The sequence below is a fragment of the Hemitrygon akajei genome, chromosome 11, assembly GCF_048418815.1.
Source record: "Hemitrygon akajei chromosome 11, sHemAka1.3, whole genome shotgun sequence".
NCBI classification, from domain to species: Eukaryota; Metazoa; Chordata; class Chondrichthyes; order Myliobatiformes; family Dasyatidae; genus Hemitrygon; species Hemitrygon akajei.
The window spans coordinates 170,570,133-170,582,661 of NC_133134.1; the positions used below are offsets into that span (position 1 = coordinate 170,570,133).

The 12,529-nt window shown below is 38.8% G+C and overlaps 1 long non-coding RNA gene across 1 annotated transcript; it reads left to right on the forward strand.

The window, feature by feature from the left end:
- Window positions 1–207: 207 nt before the first annotated feature.
- Window positions 208–8,200, forward strand: LOC140735209 (uncharacterized). The gene is made up of 3 exons (XR_012100727.1): window positions 208–907; window positions 6,068–6,118; window positions 7,327–8,200. It is a non-coding gene; the product is annotated as an uncharacterized lncRNA (long non-coding RNA).
- The last annotated feature ends 4,329 nt before the right edge of the window (window positions 8,201–12,529 follow it).

Genomic DNA, 12,529 nt, shown 5'->3' on the forward strand with positions numbered 1-12,529 from the left:
ATGACCAATCCATTATTACAGATAGGACAATCCATTAGAGCCATTCAGATATAATAAACAAGCAAGAACAACTTACTTAAAAGCAATCGCTGTTCCAAACACACAAAAAGTACAGAAATCAAAGAGTAAGAAACACAGAAATATAATGAATTAAAAGAGGAAATTGAAAGACTATGGAACATGAGACTTCCGGTAAGATGGCGATTGTATAGTCGCTTCAAACTTTTGCTCCGTTACATTTCTTACCTTCACACTATGTACCTCCCTTTTTTTATTCCAGTTTGTTAATTTATTTGTCTTTCTTGTCTGCCTGTGAATACGTCTATTTCACAATAGCTACAAAGATTCCTAAATCTGGGAAAAAGAAGCTTCTACGTCTCTGTCTGCCGAGATTCTCTCTATCCTGGAACAGAATCGACAGGACATTTTAATTGATATCAAGACTGAATTTAGGGCTTCTATCAGTCAGCTGGAGTCAAAATTGGATCAGATTAACGCCAGAGTGGATGACCAAGCCCAACAATTATCTTGCATCGACCTAACTTCTGAAGATTTAAAGTGCCACGTTCAGCAGCTGGAAACTCTGCTCCAACTTAATGGAGCAAAACAGCAAACTTACTTCCAAAATGGCGGATCTCGAAAATCAGAGCAGAAGTAATAATTCTCGGTTTGCCAGAGGCCACTGAAACGGGCTCTCCCGTTAAATTTTTCTCTTCTTTCCTACGTGAAATCTTCGGGAAAGAAATTCTTCCGACTCCACCTGAGTTAGGAAGATCCCATAGAATATTTACTCCTCGAGCTGTTTTGGGTTCTAGAGCACGCCCAATTATCCTGCGTTTTCATCGCTATCAGGTGAAAAATCTTCTGATCATGGAGGCACACCGGAGACGTACCTTGACCTACCGAGGTAATACCATTCGTATCGTTGAAGACTATGCCCCCCAGATTTTGAAGATGCGTGCCGAGTTCAAAGGCATTATGAAAGAGCTCCTTAATCGTGGATTCAAACCTTCCCTCTGTAATCCTGCCGATCTTTGAATTACTCTTACTACTGGGGACTATAAATGGTTTAAGTCAGTCAAGGAGGCCGAGAAGTTTATTGAAGGTCTCCCAACCATTTTGACTTCTTCGGACCCGGTTTGACTTTCTAAAATGACCGATAAGTACTTTCTAAAATAAAAGCCTTTTTGCGGACTCAGAACTTATTTGAGTATCTTTAAATATCTTTTGAATATCTTTAACTACTGAGAACCATAAATGGTTTCAGTCGGTTTCTTTTCAGACTTGGTGTGATTTTCTTAATTGGTCAATTTAAAAGCTTTCCTGTGGACTCAGATTTAATCTGTGTAACTTTGTTTACGTTTGAATAACATTATCTACTGAGAACCATAATTGGTCTCAGTTTATTCAGGAGGCTTAGAGTTTTTTACTGAAGGTCACCCTGCCAATTTATTGTATCTGACTTGTTTTTTTCAAACGGCTGCTATGCACTTTCTTTATATATAAAATTTCCCTTCTCTTTTCCCCCTTTGTTCTTTTTTTTCTCTTAAATTTACCCCTTTTTACACTTTTTCATAGTTTCTCGCGGGTAGATTATTTTTCGATTATTATTTCGTATTAAGTCGCATATTTTCTCCGATGATATTGTTTCTGTTTGCAATTCTGATTTGTAGTGCATAAGTTAGCTAGTTTTTGCTATATTATTTAAACGGAGCTTATGTCAATGCACGGAACTGAAAGTTGGTTTTTGGGGTGTCTTTTTTCTTGTAGAGCTCGCTGCTTTTTCGGGTAGCCATCTAGTTTTGGGTTGCGAGGGTTGGGTGGGTTCTCCAGTACCAACACTATCCAATGTTTTTATTGTTTTTCCTTGTTGTTCAGGACTTGTCTGTGTCCTGATTTTACTGATTTATGTTTATATTTTTGCTCCCAAACTGTTATTTCAATATCTGACCTTATATATGCCTACTACCTCTTATGTTTTAACAATCGATAATGGTTAGTCCATTGAAATTTGTGAGCTGGAATGTAAAGGGATTGAATCATCCTGTTAAAAGAAGAAAGGTCTTCTCCCATATTAAGCAACTTAAAGCTGACATTGCCTTCCTACAAGATACTCATATTTGTAGTTTCGACAATTCCCGTCTTATGTCAAGGTGGGTGGGTCAGCAATTTCATTCATCCTTCCCGGCCAAAGCTTGGGGGGATTTCTATTCTTATTAATTCAAATGTTCCTTTTGAACTCCATAGTAAGATATCTGATACAAATGGCCATTTTATTATTGTTTCTGGCAAATTATATAACACTAAGGTGGTACTAGCTAACTTGTATGCTCCTAATTCCGATGATGTTAACTTTTTTGAACGCTTTTTTTCTTCATTACCAGATCTGAATTTATACTCTCTTATACTGGGTGGTGACTTTAATTGCTGGTTAGATCCTGTTTTGGATCAATCATCTTCTGTTCCTAGATTCCCTACTAAATCTGCTTTAGCTATTCATTCCTTTCTTTCTAACTATGGTATCTCCGATATATGGCATTTTTTTCATCCTGCTGAGAGAGACTATTCTTTCTTTTCACATGTTCACCATTCTTTTACTAGAATTGATTATTTTTTAACGATAATCAACTTATTTCATTTGTTCACTCTTGTGATTATCAGAGTATATTGATTTCCGATCATGCTCCAGTCACTTTGACTCTAAATCTTCCCGGTCTCCCTCAGAGGAATAAACATTGGCGTTTTAACTGGACTTTGTTATCGGATGATGATTTTGTAAAATTTATTAAAGATCAGATAACTTTTTTCCTAAACACCAATACATCATCTGAAATTTCATCCCAGATTGTCTGAAATGCTATGAAAGCATATTTGAGGGGTCAAATAATTTCATATACAACAAATCTTAATAGAAAGTCCCGTTTAGAGCGATTAGATTTGATTAATCAGATTAAAGTATTAGATCAACTATATGCTCAGACTAAAAACCCTGAATTGTACAAGAAGCATGTAGAACTCCAAACTAAATTTGACCTTCTCTCTACTCAACCAGTTGAACGTCAACTTCTTGAAAGTAAGAGTCACTTTTATATTCATGGTGACAAATGTGGCAAGTTTCTAGTTAATCAGTTGAGACGTTCTAAAGTCAAGCAACATATTACAAAGATTCGGAAGGAGAACGGGGATATTACATCGAATCATTCTGAAATTAATGATCTATTTAAGAATTTTTATTCTCGGCTTTATTCCTCCGAATCCCAAAAAGATAATATTTCTGTTGACCTTTTTTTAAATAGCTTGAATATCCCTTCGCTTTCATCTGATTTTAAAGCAAAACTTAATGAGCCTATATCACTAGGAGAAGTATCTTTTGCTATTTCTGCACTGTCGTCGGGTAAATCTCCTGGACCTGATGGGTTTCCCGTAGAATTCTATAAATCATTCTCTTCACTTCTTTCATCTCAGTTACTCTCAGTATTATCTGATTTGTTTAATCATTGCAAATTGCCACCTTCATTTAATGAGGCATGTATTATTCTTCTACCCAAAAAAGGCAAAGACCCAACAGAGTGCTCCTCTTACAGGCCGATTTCTTTGCTAAATGTTGATGTCAAAATTTTGGCCGAAGTCCAGGCCCATAGATTGGAAAATGTTATACCCTCTATTATTTCTGATGATCAAACCGGTTTTATTAAAAATCATCTTCCCTTTTTTAATATACAGCATTTATTCAATATCTTATACTCACCTTCAATTGAGACTTCTGAATGCGTTATTTCTCTCGATGCGGAGAAAGCTTTGATTCCTTAGACTCTATTATTTTATCCTATCTATGGAAGGATAAGCATTCTAGACTTAATAAAGCTTACCTTAAAAAATCTAAAAAAGAAGGTGGCATGGCTTTACCTAATTTTCATCTATACTACTGGGCAGCTAATATTCGATGTCTTATCTTCTGGTCCTTTTTTCATAGCCAGTCTGACTGCCCTAAATGGGTAGCAATGGAGCTGAACTCTTCTAAAGATCTCTCTATTTCTGCACTTCGTGGACCTGCACTCCCTTGTAGTTTGCCTAGACTAATTGTAAACCCTCTTGTCAGACATACTCTGCGAATATGGGTCCAGTTTAGGAAATTTAATGGTTTCCATGGTTTTTCCCTTTCTAGTCCTATTTTACATAATCATCTTTTTTTACCTTCTATGCACGATTCAACGTTTTATGATTGGTACAGAAAGGGTATTAGGCATTCCGAAGATCTTCTCAACGATAATCGTTTCGCATCTTTTCAACAACTCTCTGCTAAGTTTATTCTACCTAATGCCCATTTCTTTATGTATCTCCAAATCAGACACTTCATTAATCCTTTATTACCCAACTTTTCCTGAGATGCCCGAGAAAAATGCTATGGACTTGTTTCTTTCTATTAATCCACTGGGTAAGGGCTTAATATCTTTTATTCATGATAAATTAATGCCTTTACGGCGCGCCCCCTTTGATAAAATTAGAATGGCTTGGGAGCATGACTTAAATATTTCATTATCTGATGTGGTCTGGGACTCAATTCACAAGTCAGTTAACTCAACTTCTCTTTGTGCTTGCCACTGTCTTTTACAGTTTAAGATTGTACACAGGACTTCACATGTCCAAATCTAAATTGTCCCGATTTTACTCTAACATTAGTCCCATTTGTGACAAGTGCAAAAGTGGCGAGGCTTCTCTTATTCACCTGCCCTGGACCTGGACCTGCCCTAGTCTAGAGAAATTTTGGAGAGATGTTTTCCTAACCCTATCCCATATTCTGAATTGCCACTTAGAGCCTAACCCTCTGATTGCTCTTTTTGGTTCCTTGGCTGAGACAGATATACATTTGAGTCCGACTAAACGTCGAACATTATCTTTTGCTTCTCTTCTGGCTAGACGTTTAATTCTTCTTAGGTGGAGAGATGTTTCCCCACCCACCCATGCTCAATGACTCAATGATATTCTGTCCTGTTTAGACCTTGAAAAAATTCACTACTCACTTCTTAATTCGGACATAAAGTTTCATAAGGTGTGGGGACCTTCTCTTGAATATTTTCATAACTCTTCCTTAGGCTAAGTTTTTTTTTTCAGTCCCTTACTTTCAGCTTTTTTTTCTTGGTAGTAGGCATCATTATCTTTTGTTCTTATTTTCATGTACAGGTTTGGGGGTTTGAATGTTCTGATTTATATTTCCTACATTTTGCTGTGGTTGGTCTGGAGTTTTTTTTCTTGCGGGGGGGGTGGGTACTAACTTTACACAAATTTAGTTTGAGTGCTTTTTTATCCTTATTTTGAATCATATTATTGTGTGGTTATCTTGCACTGTATTAATCTCTTATTTTGGTCTTTTTTTTTGTTGTAGTGTTGTAGAAATGTATAAAAAAATCAATAAAAACAGACTATGGAACATGTACAGGGTATACAATATCCCAATAGTGATACTGGTATCATCCCAACGGCACTACACAATAGCATTAAACAATTAGGGCTACACAGCAAGATTTATGTAAATCTCCAGAAAGCCACAATACTAAACATTACTGGATTAGTCTGAAAATTCCTAGCAATTGAGTAATAAGTGTTATTATGTATTTTTGATAACCTTTTTGCGTGTTAACCACCTGGTCCTGTGTTGCCACAAGGAATTTCTGGGAAGAGGTCTCCAACTCTGTGACAGGCATTCGCCGCTTCCTTGTCGACAGTGAGTCTGCTCAGATTGTGGGGGTGTCTTCCACAGAGAGTCATGCTCCTCCACTGCTCAACGTTTTCTTCAATAGTGACAATGTCTTCATTCTTCTGGGTTGTGCTTTCATTTAAGTTTAGTGGTGTGTACTTTTTATCAGAATTGCTTATGCTTGTGTGGAGTGCTGAATCCTGTTTTTGTTCATGAAAATATATCCTTGAAAGTTTTATCTGACTGCTGTGAAAATTGTTTATGTCTGTTATTCCTCTTACCCCTTCTGTCCTAGGTAGTGTTAGTTTAAATGCATTTGAATGTACAGTGTTTTCTGAAACTTGTCACTTTATTTCTTATTTTTCTTTGTAGATTTTCCAGATCGGTTTCAAGATCCTATGCCAAAAGGATACGTTAATATGGGTATAGTGAAAGTCTTTATTGTCTTTGTTATTTTTTTACTGTTGAGCTTTGTTTGGCAAATTTTCTTAAGCCTTGAAGTAAATTCTGTCAAAAGTTTTCCCTTTATCACACTCTATTATCTTTGCTCATTGATATCCCCGATACTTATAGGTGTCATATTCATCCATCGGTTGTATTGTGTCCTGCTGCTCTATCTGATATTCTACTAGCTCTTGGCAACCTACGCTCTTACCTAGTCCCAGAGTTCACGATTATATCCTTAGAAAAAGGAATGTATAATTTCAAGTTGTCCATGGATGGAAGGTGTGTCAAGGTATAATCTGTTTGGTTGCCTCTCATTTGATATCCTATTTTTATCCGATCCAATAAATTAGGAAGCTAGACAAAACCACAGTGGGCTTAGAGAGTTGCCCTGGAAAATGCCTCAGTTCTTTTTTGATAACAGAGGTTGTTAATAGATAGGATAATTATAGTATGCCAAAGCATCATCAGAATTTCACTATACTGGGTGTGCTTTAGATATATATATTAAGAGCTTCTATTAATCATGAGAGTGGGACAGAGTCAAATGCATTTTGGTAGCCAATGTAGCAACATGAAAGATTTCTGTTTTCCCGCCGGGCTTGATTTAGAATTACAGAATCTATTATCAGTTGTTCCTTACATCCTTTCATACTCTCGGGATCCTCTCTGCTCCTCTGTGAGTATATTGTGTGAGTGGTGATCAGTTGTGAGATACACGATGTTACAATTTTATATATAGGTGTAAACAAGTAATAGGATGGCATTTTGATGGATCTTTTGTGATTTTTCCTTTGGGTAAGAGATACTTGTTACCTTCTGCCAAATCTTCAGGCACTTTTTCAGAACTTGTAAGAAAATTGTTGATATGTAATAATAGTTAGAGATGAAGGCAAGTGAAATTTTATACCAACAATTACGAATATTATCAGTGCCAGTACTTTTCCAGTTGTGGGTATTTTTTATTTCACTTTTAGCATATCCAGTGTAACTTCAGATTTTGAATGTCTTCAATTGTTCTTTTTCCTCCGAAATCCTGCTTGATTATGCATCGCCCTGCTTGACCAGATATCAGAACAAAAATTCATTATCTCTGTTTCTCTTGGTAATTCTGTGCTGGGCTTGGTGACATTTTTGATGCGTCAAATTTAGTTTCAATGTTTATTATTGCTGTGCTTTTTTCTCAGCAGAAGCTGGTAAAATCTGATGCATGGTACGCACTCATTTCTCAATTGCTAGTGTTACGAAGGATGAACAACTCTGATGGGCAGAAGGGTACAGAGTTGCCCATGTTCCCCCCCCCCACCCCCCGGGAGAATCACAAACTGCTACTGTTACCATGCTGCTAATGAGAGAGAAAGAGAGACAAAGGGAAAACATACTGGGACTGGAACATTTGCTTCAGATAAGGGAGAGGTAACACCGGGAGAGAGAGACTTGTTGACCCACTATATTATGACTCCTGAAAGACTTATGGCTCCGGAGAGGGCTGTTTACTTGGTACGATTCTGTTCATTAAAATTCCTCAGTGGACAGCCGGAATGGGCTGGTTTGATGGGCTAAGCCATTCAAAACTGATTGACACCTGAGACCCCGTGAGTAGGGATAAAAGTGAGGTCTGGGGAGACACCCCCCGGACACACCAGAAGACACACTAGTGAGCACTGTTTAAGTGTTGGAACCCACGAGAAAAGTGTGGGACATCGGAGACCGAACGAAGGATCGGTCAATTTTAACTCACAGTGTTTATAGCGAGGCTTGTGGGGGCTTGTGTGTGTGTCCACCCTTGCCTGGGTGACGAGTCCACCACAGAAGAACGGTCTAGCTGAAGGACAGAGGGGTCATACCTGAATGACCACAACACATTGACAGATCAAGAACGTAAAGGAAGGTTTGCCTGACAATAGCTGTCACTGTTTGCTCGCTCTCTCTCTCTCTCTCCAACGATTAAAACACAAGAACCAACAACTACCTCAGCACATATGAACTGAACTGAACTTTATACTCACATATGACAATTCATTATCCCCTAGACAATGATAGAGCTTGTTTATTATTGATTATTATTATACCCACACTTTTAGGCTTAGTATTGCTAACGTGTATTATCTATATATTTGCATTGTTGATATTGATTTGTATATTTTACTAATAAACTCTGTTTGAAAATAGTACCAGACTCCAACGGATACTTCTGTCTTTGCTGGTCAGACACCCAGTTACAGGGTACGTAACACTAGAAACTTTTGTACTATTCTAATGCTGTTTAGCATTGTGGCTTTCTGGATATTTACATAACTATTGCTGTAGGCCTAATTGTTTAATGCTATTGTTAGAACCTTTGGGATAACACCAGCTGTAGCTATTACTTTAGGACAATAGAAACCCTGTTCACGTTCCAAAGTCGTTAAATTTCACCTTGTAATTCAATATTCAAAAGTGTTTCTTACTTTTGATTTCTGTACATTACATGTGCTTGGAATGGCTATTAACTAAGTTGTTCTTCCTTGTTCATCTGCGGCTATTATATCTGGACTGTTATTATGGATTGTCCTAACTGTAAGAACTGATCGATCATAATATAATTTGTGGTATTCTGATTCTAAAACTGGATCAGGCTTGTATTCAAAGTAAGGTGTGATTTCATTTATGAATTTGTATTTTAAAGCAAGATTTTGGTGAATGATGTTTGCCCCTTGATTGTGCCCGTGCACGTAATCAGATTGAGTTAAACTGCTACAGGATCCTGGCATGCATTGTTTCTGGGTTTTCCTGGCATTTTCTACATTTATTGTCTTGAATTTGCTGGTCTTTTGGTGTGTATTTTTAATTGTTTTTGTGTTAACAACCTGGTCCTGTATTGCCACAAGGAACCCCTCTGTTGCTAGGAAGAGGTCTCCAACTCTGAGCCAGGCGTTTGACACTTCCTTGTTGACTTCAGATCATGGGGTTGTCTTCCATGGAGGGTCATACCCTTCCATTGGTTAACTTTTTTGTCAACAGTGATAATGACATCATTGTTCTGGGTGGTGTTCTCATTTAAGTTTAGTTGTGTATTAGCGGAATTGCACCTGCTTGTGTGGAGTGCTGACTCCTGTTTTCACTGATGAAAGTTTTATCTGACTGTTGTGTAGATTTTCAATGTCTGTTATTCCTCTTCCCCCTTCTGTCCTAGGTAATGTTAATCTAAGCACATACAGTACATGATGTTTTCTGAAATTTGTCTCTTCACTTCTTACTTTCCTTCGTAAACTTTCCGGATCAGTTTTGGACCGAGATATTATGCCAAAAGTATGGATTGTTATAGGTGTAGCAAAAGGATTTATTGCCTTTCTTATGTTTTTACTGTTGAGCTTGCTTTGGCTGATTTTCTTAAGCACTGAAGTAAATTCTGTTAAAAGTTTTTCCTTTATCATGCTGTGATCTATTTTTTTTGCTCGTTGATATTCCAGATACTTATATCAGAATCAGAATCAGGTTTACTATCACCAGCATGTGACATGAAATTTGTTAATTTAGCAGCAGCAGTTCAATGCAATACATAATCTAGCAGAGGGAAAAAAATAATAATAAATAAGTAAATCAATTACACTATACGTATAGTGAATAGATTTAAAAAACATGCAAAAACAGAAATTCTGTATATTAAAAAGAGTGAGGTATTATTGCTCAAGGGTTCAATGTCTTTTTAGGAATCAGATGGCAGAGATCAAGAATCTGTTCCTGAATCACTGAGTGTGTGCCTTCAGGCTTCTGTACCTCCTACCTGATGGTAACAGTGAGAAAAGGGCATGCCCTGGGTTCTGGAGGTCCTTAACAATGGACACTGCCTTTCTGAGACACCACTCCTTGAAGATGTCCTGGGTACTTTGTAGGCTAGTACCCAAGATGGAGCTGACTAGATTTACAACCCTCTGCAGCTTCTTTTGGTTCTGTGCAGTAGCCCCTCCATACCAGACAGTGATGCAGCCTGTCAGAATGCTCTCCACAGTACAACTGTAGAGGTTTTGAGTATGGATATGTGTCATATTCATCCACCGGTTGTACTGTATCCTGCTGCTCTGTTTTATATTCTACTAGCTCTATTGCACCGTTCTTTATGTTTAAAATTCTGCACTTATCTAGTCCAAAGTTCACGCTTTTATCTTTCAAAGATAGTTCTACTATTTGAATTAATTGCTTTAGCTTTACTACTGAAGGAACATATAATTTCAAATCATCTGTGTATAGAAGAATGTGTCAAGCTATAATTCATTTGGTTGTCTCTGACTTGATACCCTACTTTCGTACAGATTCAGTAAAATAGAGAGTGGGTTTAAAGCGAGACAAACCATAGTGGGAAAATGCACTGGCTTATTTTGATAACGCTAGTTGTTCTCTTTGGGTTAAGACCATAGGACACAGGAGCAGAGTTAGGCCATTCAGCCCATCGAGTCTGCTTCACCATCCCATCATGGCTGATCCTGGATCCCAATCAGCCTCATACACCTGCCTTCTCTTGATGTCCTGACCCATCAGAAAACAATCAGTTTCCGCTTTCAATATACCCATGGACTTGGCCTCCACCAGAGTCTGTGACAGAACCTTCCACAGATTTACTCCTCTCTGGCTCAAAAAAATTCCTCCTTACCTCTGTTCTAAAGGGTCGCCCCTCAATTTTGAGGCTCTGCCCTCTAGTTCTGGATACCCCCACCATAGGAAACATCCTCTCCACATCCACCCTATCTCGTCCTTTCAACTTTCAGTAGGTTTCAATGAGATCCCCCCCACATTCTTCTAAATTCCAGTGAGTACAGGCCCAAAGCTGCCAAATTCTCCTCATATGTTAACCCCTTCATTCCCAGAATCATCCTCATGAACCTCCTCTGGACTCTCTCCAATGACAACACATCCTTTCTAAGATATGGGCCCAAAACTGTTGACAATACTCCAAGTGTGGCCTGACTAATGTTTTATAAAGGCTCAGCATTATGTCCTTGTTTTTATATCCTACTCCCCTTGAAATAAATGCCAACATTGCATTTGCCTTCTTTACCACAGACTCAACCTGTAATTTAACCTTCTGGGATTGCCTCCCAAGTCCCTCTGCACCTCCACACCATTGTTCCTTTTCCCAAAATTCATTATCATATATTTCCCAACACTGTATTCCATCTGCCAATTTTCTGCCCATTCTTTCAATTTGTCTGTCCTTCTGCAATCGCATTGCTTCCTCAGCACTACCTACCCCTCCACCTATCTTCATATCATCTGCAAACTTTGTCACAAAGCCACCAATCCATTATCTAAGTCATTGACAAACAATGTGAAAAGCAGCGGTCCCAATACTGACCCCTGAGGAACACCGCTAGTCACCAGCAGCCAACCAGAAAAGGCCCCTTTTATTCCCACTCTTTGTCTCCTGCCTGTCAGCCATTTCCCTATCCACGCCAGTATCTTTCCTGTAATGCCATAGGATTGTGTGGTGAACTACATATACCTGTCTGGACACGCCCCCCCCACCCGCTGACTGCTCCTGTGGCTCCTCCCACAGACCCCTGTATAAAGGCGATTGGAGGCACTGCTCCTCCCTCAGTCTCCAAGATGCCGTGCTCCCTGTTGCCGTTAATAAAAGCCTATCGTTCACCTCCCGTCTCCGAGAGTTATTGATGGTGCATCAGATTGTATCTTGTTGAGCAGCCTCGAGTGTGGCACGTTATCAAATACCTTCTGAAAATCCAAGTAAATGACATCCACTGCTTCTCCATTGTCCACCCTGCTTGTTACTTCCTCGCAGAACTCTAACAGATTTGTCAGGCAAGATTTCCCTTCACAGAAACCATGATGACTTTGACTTATTTTATCATTTGTCAGCAAGTACCCTGAAATGTCATTCTTAATAATGGACTCCAACATGTTCCCAACCACTGAGATTAGACTAACTGGCCAAGAATTCCCTTCCTCCCTTCTTAAAGAGTGGAATGACATTTGCAATCTTCCAATCCTCCGGGACCATGCCAGAGTCAAGTGATTCTTGAAAGATCATAACCAATGCATCCACTATCCCTTCAGCAACCTCTCCCAGGACTCTGGGATGTAGTCCATCTGGTCTGGGTGACTTAGCCACCTTGAGACCTCTCAGTTTGCCTAGTAGTTTTTTTTTTAAAAGCTTTCCAATCATCCAACTTCCCACTCACTTTTGCTACCTTATATGCCCTTTCCTTGGCTTTTATGCAGTCCTTAACTTCCCCTGTCAGCCACAGTTACCTACCCTTGCCATTTGAGAACAGTATCTTCTGTGGGACATATCTATCCTGTGGCTTGTGAATTATTCCCAGAAACTTCAGCCATCTCTGCTCTGCCATCATCCCCACCAGTATCCTCCTTCAATCCACCTGGGCAAGCTCCTCT